The sequence below is a fragment of the Neolamprologus multifasciatus genome, chromosome 2 (genome assembly GCF_963576455.1).
Source record: "Neolamprologus multifasciatus chromosome 2, fNeoMul1.2, whole genome shotgun sequence".
NCBI classification, from domain to species: domain Eukaryota; kingdom Metazoa; phylum Chordata; class Actinopteri; order Cichliformes; family Cichlidae; genus Neolamprologus; species Neolamprologus multifasciatus.
The window spans coordinates 23,198,977-23,214,813 of record NC_140440.1 but is presented as its reverse complement, the minus strand read 5'-3'; the positions used below and the strand labels follow the sequence as shown (position 1 = coordinate 23,214,813).

Genomic DNA, 15,837 nt, shown 5'->3' with positions numbered 1-15,837 from the left:
GGTACTCCGAACTGCCACTCGGCGCATAAGCGCAGATGACAGTCAGGACCCGTTCCCCGACCCTAAGGCGCAGGGAACAAACCCTCTCGTCCACCGGGAAAAACCCCAACGTACCGGCAGCAAGCCGAGGGGATATTAGAATACCCACCCCAGCCCGCCGCCTCTCACCAGGGGCAACTCCAGACTGGACTGAGACAGAGTCCAGCCCCTCTCCAGGAGACTGGTTCCAGAGCCCAAGCCGTGCATAGAGGTGAGCCCGACTATATCTAGCCGGTACCTCTCAACTTCACGCACTAACTCAGGCTCCTTCCCCACCAGAGAGGTGACATTCCATGTCCCTATTGCCAGTCTTGGCAGCCGGGGGTCAGTCCGCCAGGGCCTCCGCTCCTGGCCGCCACCCGGCACACAATGCACCCGACCCCTATGGCGCCTCCTGCGGGTGGTGGGCCTGCGGGAGGATGGGCCCATGTCTCCTCTTCGGGCTGTGCCCGGCCGGGCCCCATGGACTAAGGCCCGGCCACCAGATGCTCGCCCTCGGGCACCCTCCCCGGGCCTGGCTCCAGGGCGGGGCCCCGGTAACCCTATCCCGGGCAGGGTAAACTGTTCCCTCTGTGTTTTTTTCATAGGGTCTTCTGAATCGCTCTTTGTCTGGTCCCTCACCCAGGACCAATTTGCCATGGGAGACCCTACCAGGGGGCAAAAGCCCCCAGACAACATAGCCCCTGGGATCCCTGGGACACACAAACCCCTCCACCACGATAAGGTTGCGATTCACGGAGGAATCCGGGTTGAAAATCCACTGATATATTATCACCTTTACATAAGCCGTGTGGTTTTCACTGTTAAAAAAAAAAAAAGTCCATATCTTTTTTTTGTCGACAATAGAAAATCCACACCTCTCATACCAATCACCTAATACTTTAATCACACTCTTTTGTCCCACACTTGTGAATGTAGCTTCTTAGCTGAATCCACTGGCAGATTAACACATTGTTTCAACACTGTTAGCACAAGTGCTGACAATGATATTGCTTTCTCCCACTCATACCTCTGGCTATCATATCTGTATTTGAACTCTTGGTCTTCTGCTGCTCAACATTCCTGTCCACTCTGCCTTTAACAAATTTGCATCTTAGTGCAGTGCAGACAGGAAGGTCAGAGGAAGAACACTGTGTAAGCCTATCAATGAGCAAACCTGTGTCAAAGATTTGGCCCAGTCTTGTTTTCAAAATTAGTGTTGAGCGTCTAAAAATATAATCTGAAATGACAGAATGTAAAATAGATTGGTGTGTATGTAAAAAAAATAAAATGTTTTTAAAAGGAAGGGGTTTTGCACTGTGAAAGTACATACATAAGGCTTAAAGGTTTATTAAAAGCCCCAAACCTCAGTTTACTCAATGGCTACTCATTTATTATTAAGTCAGAATTGTTTATCCATGGTTAAAAGCACTGCACTATAATTAATACATGAATGGTTTGTGGGCAGCCACACACGGAGAAGGTGCATTTAGCTTCATTTGCACAGACATGATTAAATTGAAGTCCAGAGAAACACAACCAGAAAAGGGAAAATCAATTCCAATCAGCAAGAGCCTGACCTAATGTTAACGATGAGGCCCTGAGACACTTGTGCTAACTGCGTACTCTGACCACACTACAGTGAAAGTAAACAGCATTTCCAGCCTGGGTGTAAAGTCGATCTCAACGGAAAGAGAATGAGAATGAACATCATGACGGTAGGATCTGGTAAGATCCCGGCGGCGCTGATTGATAGCAATCGCCTTCCCGTATCAGAATAGAGCACAGCGGGCTCTAATTATGAGATGATGTTAAAGTAACATGTCACATCTGCATCTTGGAATCACTCCCCAGCATGAATTCAACATGACAGGTCTGTGTGCTGTGAGAGGAAATCAAATTATATTGTGACAAACCGCTCCAACGATGATACAAACTGCACAGAAAGAACTTAGCCTGCACAGCAAATTCAAAAGTGTTAAATGTTTTGGTGTTAGTAGTCTTCTTGCAAAAGTAGAGTTAATTTTACTCTAAGTAGAGTCACATTCTTTTAATGTAACTCTGAGGTGTAAAATGATAGTAGTTAAAATCAAGTGTTAAAAATGAGTGTTTCTATGTCAAATCTGGAGGTGTTACAATGGAAACATTAACTCTTGACCTCTTAATTCTGAACTCCTACAGGGGCTATGACACCAATAGAGTAAATTCACAAACTCCGCCCCCAGCACCATAGGCTCCAATCGAAGCTGAAGTGAAGCCGTTTCTACGGTGGCCCTGAGAGGCCAAAAGCGCTGCAAAAAGAAAAACACTTGCAAAAACAAAAAGTGCTGCAAAAAGAAAAACACTTGCAAAAAACAAAAAGCGCTGCAAAAAGAAAAACACTTGCAAAAAGAAAAGCGCTGCAAAAGCACACACAACACAACGGAAATAGGAAAAAACACAACGGAAATGTTTCTGGGGAGACAATAACCGGACGGACCAGTTGACCAAAACATGCTAACAAGTGCACTGGGACTGGGAGACACTTCAACGAAGTGGAAGCAGAGCGGCCAAAGAGTAAACTTCCAAAAGTAAGTTCTGAATATTATGTCACTTATTTATGTGCAAATGTTTAATAACCAGGAACATTAAAACATTACTGTTGGCCACATGCCGGCAAAGTTATGTGACATTAGCGATGTTTGTACTTTCAGCGTTTACTTTGTTTTAAAGTCTTTACTTTATACGCCGTTAGATAGTCGACCTTAATCTTACAGAGAATGTGATAATTTTGTGGATAATTAAAGTCAGTCATATATCCACAAACACAACAGGCTGAAAGTCAGTGATGCTGCTCGGTTTGCAGTCCTGAATATCACGGCACAAGCAGGATTCACTGCACTGTTAATGTTAATTATGTCATATTGCTGCCTCTGTTCGGTGGTGTTGAGCCAAACGGACTTTAACGTGTGTTTGAACGAGCTGACGGTTCACTCATTGTAGCGACTTCCACAGTCGCTAGAGCCCGGGGATGGAGCCCGCCTATTTGCCTGACGCGCTGTCAACTTTAGCAATAATGCGAGAGGTGGAATTGTTTGCTTGTTTATTAAAGTGTTTACAGAGTAATGTCATCTCAAGATTTGGACTCTTACAACGTCACAGGCTCTAATGTAACAAGACGAAACATGTTGTGCAGCGGTCAACAAAAACTACGGCTACCCAGCCCTCCTCTCTGTCAAAATCAAAACCAGTGAATGACAGACTGACAACGCCCTCTTAATGTCGCCGCTAGCACCCACGTGACTCCCATTACACATCACCATAGCAACCAAACAAATGAAAACCCAGTGATCATCAAAAAATTCAATACATTTAATTATGGTTCCTACACTCATTAAGCTGAAAGAAAGATGCTTTAATCACAGCAGTCACACATGTGTCCACTGTACCAGCTGGGAACTCTTCTTGTTCAGCACTCGTAATAACACTAAATCCTCCTGTTTGTAGCAGTGTGTACACCTGAGACTGTCACCTGTCTGTCTGTCCTGCACTCTGTCTCTGTTTCTTTCTCTCTGATTGTGGAATAAAAGTATGAACATGTATTTATAAGTTACACTTGTGTTTGAATCCTGCAGCTTATCACACATTTGATTTCCATGTGTGACGACTGCAAGTGTCCAGAGTGAGGACAGACTGAGGGACCCACTGCTGCACATCATCTGTGAGGCTTTGCACCCCCAATGATCCACCAGGAGAAACTCAGCAGTGTGTGAGGAAGAGGAGGAGGAGGAAGAGCCAGCAGCAGCTGACAGATGGAGAGAATAGACAGACTGTTCCCTGTTTGTGAAGGACTGCTAGGAAAGTTTAACATAACTAACTGTCTGTCCTGAATCAGTCTTATTAGGTAATGTTCAAATAATGTTATCATCCAGTGTTTTCAGTGTGGGAGAAAGTACTCAGGGCCTTCAAGTTACACACTATGAAAGGCAGCAACAAGTTTAATATTCAGAAACCTAAAGTATGTATCAGCAGCTGAATGGAGCTAAAAATAATTGTTTGTTTCAGTTCTATGAAGCTTTGAGTATTTTGGATCAGTAGCACTGCTGTGTTTGTTGCATCATATCGCTGTAATTGTTTATATGCTTTATATATTCTGAGGTAAGTTGATCTATAGTGTTACATCATATTCTATAAGGATGTTATGTGTTTGTAGACTTTCTGCCCAGTTTGACCCATTTAGCAGAAGTCAGCCTTTTTAAGGCTCTGATATCTATTCTGTATGACTTAAAGCAGTTATGACATGGTCTGATTTTCTCACCCAATAAAGGAATATTCAATATATCAGTCTACTCTTCATTCTATCAGAAACAGTTATCACAGCTCGTACATTTGCTTCTTCCACACATATATGTAAGCATTGAGCCAAATTTAGTAATAATGCCAACATATTAAAAGAACAATATTCGTCTCTTATATATAATACATCTATATATACACTGTCACAGATACTTGAGTGTCTTTAAGGGAAGATTTAAGGTGATAGGAAATATAAATAAATGCAACTTGAATCTTTACTGAAGCTCAGTGTTTGACACAGAGTTCACTCACATGTGCTGTACCAGTGTACCTGCACATGTGATGTGACAATAGAAGTGATTTGATTTGAGAGTTCAAACTCACTGCTGTAATAACTGATAATGATTAATATAATAACTATAATATTGGCCATCTCATATTTACACTGACTTTAGTCTCATGAACAACATTAGCTAATTGTTATTTACTAGCTAATCTTATATGACTGTTCAGTACAGATATGAAGCCCAACAATCATGTTTTACAGTCCTGTGGTCTCAGCCTCAGATACTTATTAAATCACACAAAGCTCGTGTAGAAACAAACAAACAAACAAAATATGTTCTCCTTCATTTCTGTCAACCACACGTTTCCCGCTATCATGGTTGCTAGGCAACCTGGGCAGCGCGACGGAAGCTAGACCGTCCCATTTCACAAGCCTCACACTTCCGGCCTTAGCGGTCTTTGAGTACGCGGCCCTTGAGGACCGTTGAGGCTGCGTACTTTAAGGCTGCAGACCCTGAATTGGGATACAGCAATTCAGGGACTGTTTCCCAATTCAGGGTCTGAAATGGGACGGTCTAGCCTCCGTCGCGTTGCCCAGGTTGCCTAGCAACCATGATAGCGGGAAACATGTGGTTGACAGAAATGAAGGAGAACATATTTTGTTCGTTTGTTTGTTTCTACACGAGCTTTGTGTGATTTAATAAGTATCTGAGGCTGAGACCACAGGACTGTAAAACATGATTGTTGGGCTTCATATCTGTACTGAACAGTCATATAAGATTAGCTAGTAAATAACAATTAGCTAATGTTGTTCATGAGACTAAAGTCAGTGTAAATATGAGATGGCCAATATTATAGTTATTATATTAATCATTATCAGTTATTACAGCAGTGAGTTTGAACTCTCAAATCAAATCACTTCTATTGTCACATCACATGTGCAGGTACACTGGTACAGCACATGTGAGTGAACTCTGTGTCAAACACTGAGCTTCAGTAAAGATTCAAGTTGCATTTATTTATATTTCCTATCACCTTAAATCTTCCCTTAAAGACACTCAAGTATCTGTGACAGTGTATATATAGATGTATTATATATAAGAGACGAATATTGTTCTTTTAATATGTTGGCATTATTACTAAATTTGGCTCAATGCTTACATATATGTGTGGAAGAAGCAAATGTACGAGCTGTGATAACTGTTTCTGATAGAATGAAGAGTAGACTGATATATTGAATATTCCTTTATTGGGTGAGAAAATCAGACCATGTCATAACTGCTTTAAGTCATACAGAATAGATATCAGAGCCTTAAAAAGGCTGACTTCTGCTAAATGGGTCAAACTGGGCAGAAAGTCTACAAACACATAACATCCTTATAGAATATGATGTAACACTATAGATCAACTTACCTCAGAATATATAAAGCATATAAACAATTACAGCGATATGATGCAACAAACACAGCAGTGCTACTGATCCAAAATACTCAAAGCTTCATAGAACTGAAACAAACAATTATTTTTAGCTCCATTCAGCTGCTGATACATACTTTAGGTTTCTGAATATTAAACTTGTTGCTGCCTTTCATAGTGTGTAACTTGAAGGCCCTGAGTACTTTCTCCCACACTGAAAACACTGGATGATAACATTATTTGAACATTACCTAATAAGACTGATTCAGGACAGACAGTTAGTTATGTTAAACTTTCCTAGCAGTCCTTCACAAACAGGGAACAGTCTGTCTATTCTCTCCATCTGTCAGCTGCTGCTGGCTCTTCCTCCTCCTCCTCTTCCTCACACACTGCTGAGTTTCTCCTGGTGGATCATTGGGGGTGCAAAGCCTCACAGATGATGTGCAGCAGTGGGTCCCTCAGTCTGTCCTCACTCTGGACACTTGCAGTCGTCACACATGGAAATCAAATGTGTGATAAGCTGCAGGATTCAAACACAAGTGTAACTTATAAATACATGTTCATACTTTTATTCCACAATCAGAGAGAAAGAAACAGAGACAGAGTGCAGGACAGACAGACAGGTGACAGTCTCAGGTGTACACACTGCTACAAACAGGAGGATTTAGTGTTATTACGAGTGCTGAACAAGAAGAGTTCCCAGCTGGTACAGTGGACACATGTGTGACTGCTGTGATTAAAGCATCTTTCTTTCAGCTTAATGAGTGTAGGAACCATAATTAAATGTATTGAATTTTTTGATGATCACTGGGTTTTCATTTGTTTGGTTGCTATGGTGATGTGTAATGGGAGTCACGTGGGTGCTAGCGGCGACATTAAGAGGGCGTTGTCAGTCTGTCATTCACTGGTTTTGATTTTGACAGAGAGGAGGGCTGGGTAGCCGTAGTTTTTGTTGACCGCTGCACAACATGTTTCGTCTTGTTACATTAGAGCCTGTGACGTTGTAAGAGTCCAAATCTTGAGATGACATTACTCTGTAAACACTTTAATAAACAAGCAAACAATTCCACCTCTCGCATTATTGCTAAAGTTGACAGCGCGTCAGGCAAATAGGCGGGCTCCATCCCCGGGCTCTAGCGACTGTGGAAGTCGCTACAATGAGTGAACCGTCAGCTCGTTCAAACACACGTTAAAGTCCGTTTGGCTCAACACCACCGAACAGAGGCAGCAATATGACATAATTAACATTAACAGTGCAGTGAATCCTGCTTGTGCCGTGATATTCAGGACTGCAAACCGAGCAGCATCACTGACTTTCAGCCTGTTGTGTTTGTGGATATATGACTGACTTTAATTATCCACAAAATTATCACATTCTCTGTAAGATTAAGGTCGACTAACGGCGTATAAAGTAAAGACTTTAAAACAAAGTAAACGCTGAAAGTACAAACATCGCTAATGTCACATAACTTTGCCGGCATGTGGCCAACAGTAATGTTTTAATGTTCCTGGTTATTAAACATTTGCACATAAATAAGTGACATAATATTCAGAACTTACTTTTGGAAGTTTACTCTTTGGCCGCTCTGCTTCCACTTCGTTGAAGTGTCTCCCAGTCCCAGTGCACTTGTTAGCATGTTTTGGTCAACTGGTCCGTCTGGTTATTGTCTCCCCAGAAACATTTCCGTTGTGTTTTTTCCTATTTCCGTTGTGTTGTGTGTGCTTTTGCAGCGCTTTTCTTTTTGCAGCGCTTTTCTTTTTGCAAGTGTTTTTCTTTTTGCAAGTGTTTTTCTTTTTGCAAGTGTTTTTCTTTTTGCAGCGCTTTTCTTTTTGCAAGTGTTTTTCTTTTTGCAGCGCTTTTTGTTTTTGCAAGTGTTTTTCTTTTTGCAGCGCTTTTGGCCTCTCAGGGCCACCGTAGTAAACACTTTAATAAACAAGCAAACAATTCCACCTCTCGCATTATTGCTAAAGTTGACAGCGCGTCAGGCAAATAGGCGGGCTCCATCCCCGGGCTCTAGCGACTGTGGAAGTCGCTACAACGAGTGAACCGTCAGCTCGTTCAAACACACGTTAAAGTCCGTTTGGCTCAACACCACCGAACAGAGGCAGCAATATGACATAATTAACATTAACAGTGCAGTGAATCCTGCTTGTGCCGTGATATTCAGGACTGCAAACCGAGCAGCATCACTGACTTTCAGCCTGTTGTGTTTGTGGATATATGACTGACTTTAATTATCCACAAAATTATCACATTCTCTGTAAGATTAAGGTCGACTATCTAACGGCGTATAAAGTAAAGACTTTAAAACAAAGTAAACGCTGAAAGTACAAACATCGCTAATGTCACATAACTTTGCCGGCATGTGGCCAACAGTAATGTTTTAATGTTCCTGGTTATTAAACATTTGCACATAAATAAGTGACATAATATTCAGAACTTACTTTTGGAAGTTTACTCTTTGGCCGCTCTGCTTCCACTTCGTTGAAGTGTCTCCCAGTCCCAGTGCACTTGTTAGCATGTTTTGGTCAACTGGTCCGTCCGGTTATTGTCTCCCCAGAAACATTTCCGTTGTGTTTTTTCCTATTTCCGTTGTGTTGTGTGTGCTTTTGCAGCGCTTTTCTTTTTGCAGCGCTTTTCTTTTTGCAAGTGTTTTTCTTTTTGCAGCGCTTTTTGTTTTTTGCAAGTGTTTTTCTTTTTGCAGCGCTTTTTGTTTTTGCAAGTGTTTTTCTTTTTGCAGCGCTTTTTGTTTTTGCAAGTGTTTTTCTTTTTGCAAGTGTTTTTCTTTTTGCAGCGCTTTTTGTTTTTGCAAGTGTTTTTCTTTTTGCAGCGCTTTTTGTTTTTGCAAGTGTTTTTCTTTTTGCAGCGCTTTTGGCCTCTCAGGGCCACCGTATGTTTCAGAACATTTTGCTCTACATATTTGAGTTGTTTGCCATGCTTGGTAAGTCATTTTTTTCAAAGATTGTTTCAATTATTATTATTAGCTTTTACTTCTGTGGCTCTTTGGAGTTGAGACAAAGCTGTGTGAAAGGCATTAGCCATGTTGCTCGGTGATAGCATAATATTATGTTTTAGCTAGCTGAAAGGTATTGTTTGCGGACAAATACCACAGCCTTGAAAAAAAGCTTGCATATGAATTTTCAGTCAAACTTTTGGTCAAATACACCTAAAACAATGTCTAGAATGTGAAATGTTGGTATAATGGTGCTACTTGAAGCCTGAAAACGATCTCCCATAAAATAAAAAAAAACGAGCAAACAGCAGTAGCAGATGTCCCGACTGGGTTCTACATTAGCATTTAGATCCCTCCAGAGTTTTGTGCACACGGTTTAGGTAAAAATGAAAAAGGTTGAGGTTTTACATTTAGTTCAGTATTACCTGTTGCCTGTGTCCTTGTCTTTTGGGAAAATACTTTACACAAGTAATGGCTCAAAAAGGAGTCCTTTATTTTTTTTTACTGTGCTGCAATTGATTTGTGCCATTAATTAGTGTCAACTAATTTTTATTCAATCTCCACATAGGATATGCTTGTGAAGATGGAATATGGGGGAGAGCAGAAGTGCGTTGAAGTTCCACAAAGTGATGAATGAAGGACATGTATATTGTATTGAAGAAATAAGTGATGAGAATGCTGTTATTTGCATTTACCAGCTCACCTATGTCAGACCTTTTGATAAACAAAATTCTAATGAAAGTGAGAACATGTACACTGTTACATCTTTCAGAAAATGTTTTGTAATTGTGGTGCACAGTTCAGAATAAATGTTTTTCAAAAACCATTGCGTCTTTTTAGTAAATGTTTATTTCCAAAAGAAATTTCTAGAAGTTTAGAACAGTAAAATTCCCGCTTTTTAGAATTAATTAGAAGATAACTCTTACGTAGTTAAACTAAAATACTCTTTGAGAGTTAATATATAAACTCTTAACACCTAGTTAGCATTAGTAAGTGTTAAATTATCAACTCCAGACAGATTTGGTGTTTAACACTAAATCAGAGTTAATGTACCAACTCTCCAAAAAGAGTTAAATTAACACTCTCTGGTGTGGACCCATATAGACACTTTAATAGTGTTGAAATCAAATCCGACAGTGTTAATTTGGACATGCTGGATTTGCTGTGTGGAAACCTGTCTGACAACTTTATTCTCAAAGCTGGGGAGTGGACCATTTATGAACATCAAGCATCAAAATCAGGAGCTGCAAAGAGGCCACCGAGTGTCATAAGTGTAAAATAGTCAGTTAGCGCATTTGGTTTCTGAAAGCATCAGGCAGAGAGGTTAATTGTACTTTAAGGTCATCCTCAAAAACTCCAGTGCGCGCCTGCCCAGCGTTCCTCTAACTGTTCAACTCTGTGATACTGCAAGTAGATTATTATGTCTCTTATGTTCAATGGCCCCTTGACCCTCCCACTTCGGCTGCCCTTTACTCCATACTTATAGATTACACCCTACCATCTTCATTTTGGTCTGAACTGCATTGCTGTAACATTTCATGTCTGCATCCTGCGTGATTGCAATGCTCATGTCCTACAATATGTTTCTCCAGAAGTGTGTTTTGCCACGATGACGCACACTGACAGACTCACAGGGTGGAAACAATACTAATGATGCTATACGTGCTGGTCATAAAACTTAGATTTGCAGCAGCTGAGGCTGATCTTGAATCACCACCCACTGATAATGTCTCTCCCTGAGAAGATAAAACTGATGTCATACTTTGAGTTTTCGAAACTATCCCAATATTTTGTTAAGTTTGAAAGTTCATACAGCATGAAAGGACAAATTTGCTGAAATAATTAAATTACTTAAGAAACTGTAGTCATTAAGGGATTAAGAAATGGCTCATTTATCTATACAGAACGACATCTGCTGACGAGCGAAGGACATTTATTATTGAAAATGCAATGAGTCAGACTATCAGCCTTCACAGCACTCCGTGCAAACTTGCACAAACATATATTAAAGGTGCTGCCATCAGAGCCGTTAAAGGTAATTGAGACAATGGCAGTGTGCTTTACAAATATGAATGAATGTTAATGGAATGCAAAACACAAATTAAGCTGAAAGGACATCAAAGCCATCAATCAATTTAACAAGCATACATGATGATTTTCAGGCAGGCAGCAGAAGCATAAAAACAAGATGCTGTTTTTCTCAGTTTCTCAGTCTTTGAAAGTGGACGCGAAACACTACTAGTACTCATAGATTTAACACTTTCTCTGAAGCTGGATTTAAGCATGTGTGTAGCTTTGTCGACAGTACAAACCGGACACCTTGGATTACTAATCCAAGGTGTAAAATAGCCTTAATAAATAGTGTTTCATGTCCACTTTAAGTTCTCATGTCTTAACTTCCAAATCCCCCAAACAGCAGCAAAACACAGATAACAACCGAAATGCTTTTTCTTTTCTAGTTCATTTAAGTTGATTAAAAGTGAAGTTTTTGTGTCAATGAATAGCTAATTAAAAGTGTGTAAACCATGATGGTCCAGCTTTTTTAGTTTGCCAGGTGGTTTTACATTCTTCTGTGTATAGAAAAAGAGCAGAGGAGTGGTTGTGCAATGTAATCTACCATTACAGTAACTATAAAAGAAGAATAGTTACATAGCACTGCACAAACTGAGCCATGTAAAGTGTGAGTACCAACAAAATGCACTGTGAAAATACATCATCACCCTTATTGGAAGAGTACACTGTGGTAGCAAAATGCTAGAAATCACTGGACGTCCTTCACCACCTAATGCTCGCATCTGATGCGGCAACTTGCAACATAACAAGGGAAGAACCAAACCCTGCGAGCGTCCTTTTCCGTCTTCTGCATCATTCTGTGTGTTTTGTCTTTTCATCGCCATGCCGCAACATATCCCTGTTCGTCTTCTGCTGACATGCTGACCCTGTGAAATGTTTATTTTCTCCATGTTCACAAATAGTTGCAACTTCCTTTCGCTCAAGTTCTTTACAGACAGTTTACAGCGCTCATACTTGTGACTTAGGTCGGAAAGGGAAATGGTGCAGAAGAGCTGTAGAGCTAAGGTCTTTAAATTGTTATGGGGATGGGGGGGCGACTCCTCCTCCTCCTCCAAAATGACTTCTGGTTGTATAGAGGTTTATGTGGGGAAAACGCCCTAGGCTCTTTTGTTGTGTGATGGCGTAATTGGGTTCAGTCTCTCATTGAAAGACAACATTACATCCATTTTGCAATTTATGGTCATTCTAAGAGTCAGAAAGGAGGATTACCAAGCTCACTGGCTAATGATTTGTCAGTCACAAGTTGTTCACCAATGAATTAGTCACATCCACCTATCACTGCTCAAATCAAGTTCAAATCACCAAACTGGCAGAGGTGAAAACACTCATGCTTAGGCTGATCCTGCATGTTTTGACTCTCGACACAGTGAAACGATTTAAACAGGACTAAAACTATTCAGTTGACTTAAATACATACACAACCAATATTTGTTTAATTTGTAGATAATTGGTAGTGTGGATGTTAGTGCCATCGCCACACAGCAAGCAGGCTGTGGGTTCTAATCCATCAACTGGATGGGACGTTTCTGTGTTAGCCATGTGATATTTTGGTGATCTGTCTGGACTGTACCCCGCCCTATCACAGCTACGATAGGCTCCAGCCAAGCTATGACCCTGAAGTAGATGAGCAGAAGAAGATGGATTGATGGACTTTAGATAATTGTACTCAATCCTATTTACCTCCATTTCCTAAAACATGTATAACACAAAGCGCTCAGAGAAAGCAAACCTTCACGAAGGCTGGTCACTCTCTCAGCAATATTTACTTTAAAGAGAACAGTCTTGAATATTTTTGCATAGATTCATTTTGTTTTCTTTGTTCATTGTAAACAGTGCAGTAAAAATAACACACTCTGAGATCAACATAGAAGAAAAAACTGTAGACAAGCATCACTTCTCTGAAAAATAAAATGCATTTAATAAAAGTTTGACCTTATTTGATTTTTAAAAAAGAGGTCAGAGGTCTAAATTAGCATTATTTATGTAATCCCCAATATCATTCCCTATATGCCTGTATGTCATCAATACAAACAATGGAAGTAAGAAACATAGTTTTAAATAGATCAATATAGCATTTTTATTACTTTAACCTTGAGATCATTCTATTGACCTTGAAGGAGAGGTCGGAGGTCAGGTGTGATATTTAAAATCTTTATGTGGTACTTTCTATATGTTAACAAAACACACCACACTTGTAGGAGTCATAATTTTTAAATTATAAGGCTTTTGGTCCATTGCTGACCAATAAAAACTAAGCTGACTATGAAGACCTTGGTGCATGTTAACATGACCCCACTCTATACACCTACAAAATTTAATCAAAACACATTCAAGGCTTTTTGAGCTATCGTGTTTGCAGACAGGATGACATGCATGCAAAAACCAAAACCATAACCTTCTAGGTGCCACTTTAGCTCAGTGGGTGAGCAGGCGATCACATGTTAGATGGCTGAAGGGCAGTGAGCTGGGTTTGAGTCTGACCTGCAGCCCCTTGCTGTGTGTCTAGTTTCCTATTTTCACTGCTAAACAGTGAAAGGCAAAAATGCTACAAAAAAAGATCTTTTAAAAAAACACAACCTCCTTGGTGGAGGTTATGTTTTTTTAAAATAATGAGCAACGAGAAATGCTTTTTCTGACGCGCACCATTACGAACAGATTTGAAAAAGTCAACTGTCATCACCCGACAATTGAACCAAATCAACCGAGAAAAACAGACACGCAAGAAGGTACAAACCGAGGAGGCACGGTTAAGTAGTGGTCTTGATTTGGTGGAACAAATATTCCTCTTAGTTTAGTTCTGTTTTTGAGCTTCATCAAGCCCTGAGAAAAATATCTGTTTCTAACTGCCCGCTGCTCAATTTTCCTCACAAGCAGGACATTTTCTTCATTCCAAACGCTATTTAAAATTGCATGTATGCATAATTCCACTCCAGTGAATGTTTTGCATACGCACTGCAACACAATAAAGGGACTCAATTATATTGATGTTAATGGCTCGTTCCCAGCCGTGATTTTGTTTTTTGTCAGAGTCAGCGTATTGTTCCAATACGACCAGGTGCAAGCCAGCTTTTGATGCACTTGAGCACAGATAGCTTTACGCTCAATTCTGTTGGCTGGTGAATTACATAGCAGGGGGAAGCCAGAAGTGCACATCTGTCGGGATAAATTTTTTATAAGGAAGTCCTACTTGTGGCCATATTCCCTTCAATAATGTGTGAAACATTTACCACAATCTGTGAAAATAAGTCGAGAAATCACCGAGAAATTGGTTGAAGGTGCCAACTGTAGCAGGGCGCAGCTCTCTGACATACGTGCAATGTGGTTTCCTGATCCTGCAACACCGACACTGGACGAGGACTTCTTCCATATTCCTGTGCTTTGATCATTGCTTCTTCTTAACCAGGTCCATTCCCCTCCTTTCTGTTTCCCTTTTATTCTGCTCCTCCAAACCCATTCCTCACTCTCGGATTCTTTATAAAACACAGCTGGGTCATTCTTCCTGTTGCACTTGTTATTCTCATCTCTTCATGCTTCATGCCTAATGGTTTCATTATACTTAAGAGATGACACATTTTTTGGATAGGCTGCATTATATTTGTCACAGGCTTGTTGTATTTTTTTTCAGGCTTGTCTGCTGTCACTAGATAACCTTGGTATGTTAAATGGAGCAGCTACAGTTCTTCCCCAGATGAAACTGCAATGTGACACGTCTTTCATTATCGCTTTGTCTTGTCTTTGTCTTTCTTCAAAGACGCGTCAGTGCAATAGTCAACAGTGGTTTAACCCTCGGATTAGTTTTCTCGGTCATGGGCTTTATCCTGCTGTTGATGTGCCGCTACAGACTGCATTTCAGCTGTGTCACTCAAACTGACAGGGTGGGATCCTTTTCTGGACATAAGTCATTCTCTTTCTCTTAGGTTCTTACATGTACATATTAAAGTGTAATTAGAAGAATTTTCAATGAAAGCTCCATTACTGAAACATCAAGAAAAATAATAACTGTGTTAGGAATGGTGTTTAAAGTTGAAGACGTAGCATAGATTTGAAATACCACAGATGCTAGCACACGAATTAAGCTTTTCAATCTGATTGTTTCCGATCCAGTCAGAAGGCAAGGACATAGCAATAATGCTTTTGAATGTATTTGTGCTATTTTCATAGAAATGTGATCTATGGGTCCCAGTGCAACAGAGAAGTGAAGCCACCGCAAGCAAAGCACAGTTTGTTCTCATTTTTTCTTTGTGGCTTTATGAGACATTGGACAACAATACATTTTGAAAAAAGGAGATTTTTTCTTCTAACTTGTTTTCACAGCCAAGTAAACAGATATTTAAACATAAGCTAAAGGCGCACACATTAGTTCCCAAGGCTTTGGGGGTGGGGGAGTGACACTGTGTGCCATGGCATTCCAGATCCACCAAGTTCTGCCAAATATCTGCTAATATCGCCAAGAAGTGGACAAACTGACCCAAAAAATTAAAGAAATAACCCAGAGTAAATATGTTAATTTCAAGCTGACACAATCACACACTGAGCTGCTTAAAATAATTATTAAATAATTAGATGAAGACAGCTCATCCTGTCCACAAGACATTTTTGTAATGCACTCTTGAAGGAAGTGTGTTTCGTGTAATGTATGTATATTCTTTTATCAGAATAATAATCAAAGTGTTTATTTCCCTTAGTTTTGAGTTACTAAAATATGGATGGGACTATTGTGTCACTGCATTAAAGAAATATTGGATCACATTATACTGCAATGTGCACTTTTGTATCACAAAATCAATCAGATCACTTGAACACATTCATCCAGTCA

General features: G+C 40.2%; 1 long non-coding RNA gene across 1 annotated transcript; it reads left to right on the top strand.

Moving 5' to 3' along the window:
• The first annotated feature begins 8,745 nt into the window (after window positions 1-8,745).
• Window positions 8,746-9,792, top strand: LOC146524367 (uncharacterized). Its single transcript, XR_014869324.1, has 2 exons — window positions 8,746-8,936; window positions 9,517-9,792. It is a non-coding gene; the product is annotated as an uncharacterized LOC146524367 (long non-coding RNA).
• Window positions 9,793-15,837: the final 6,045 nt, after the last annotated feature.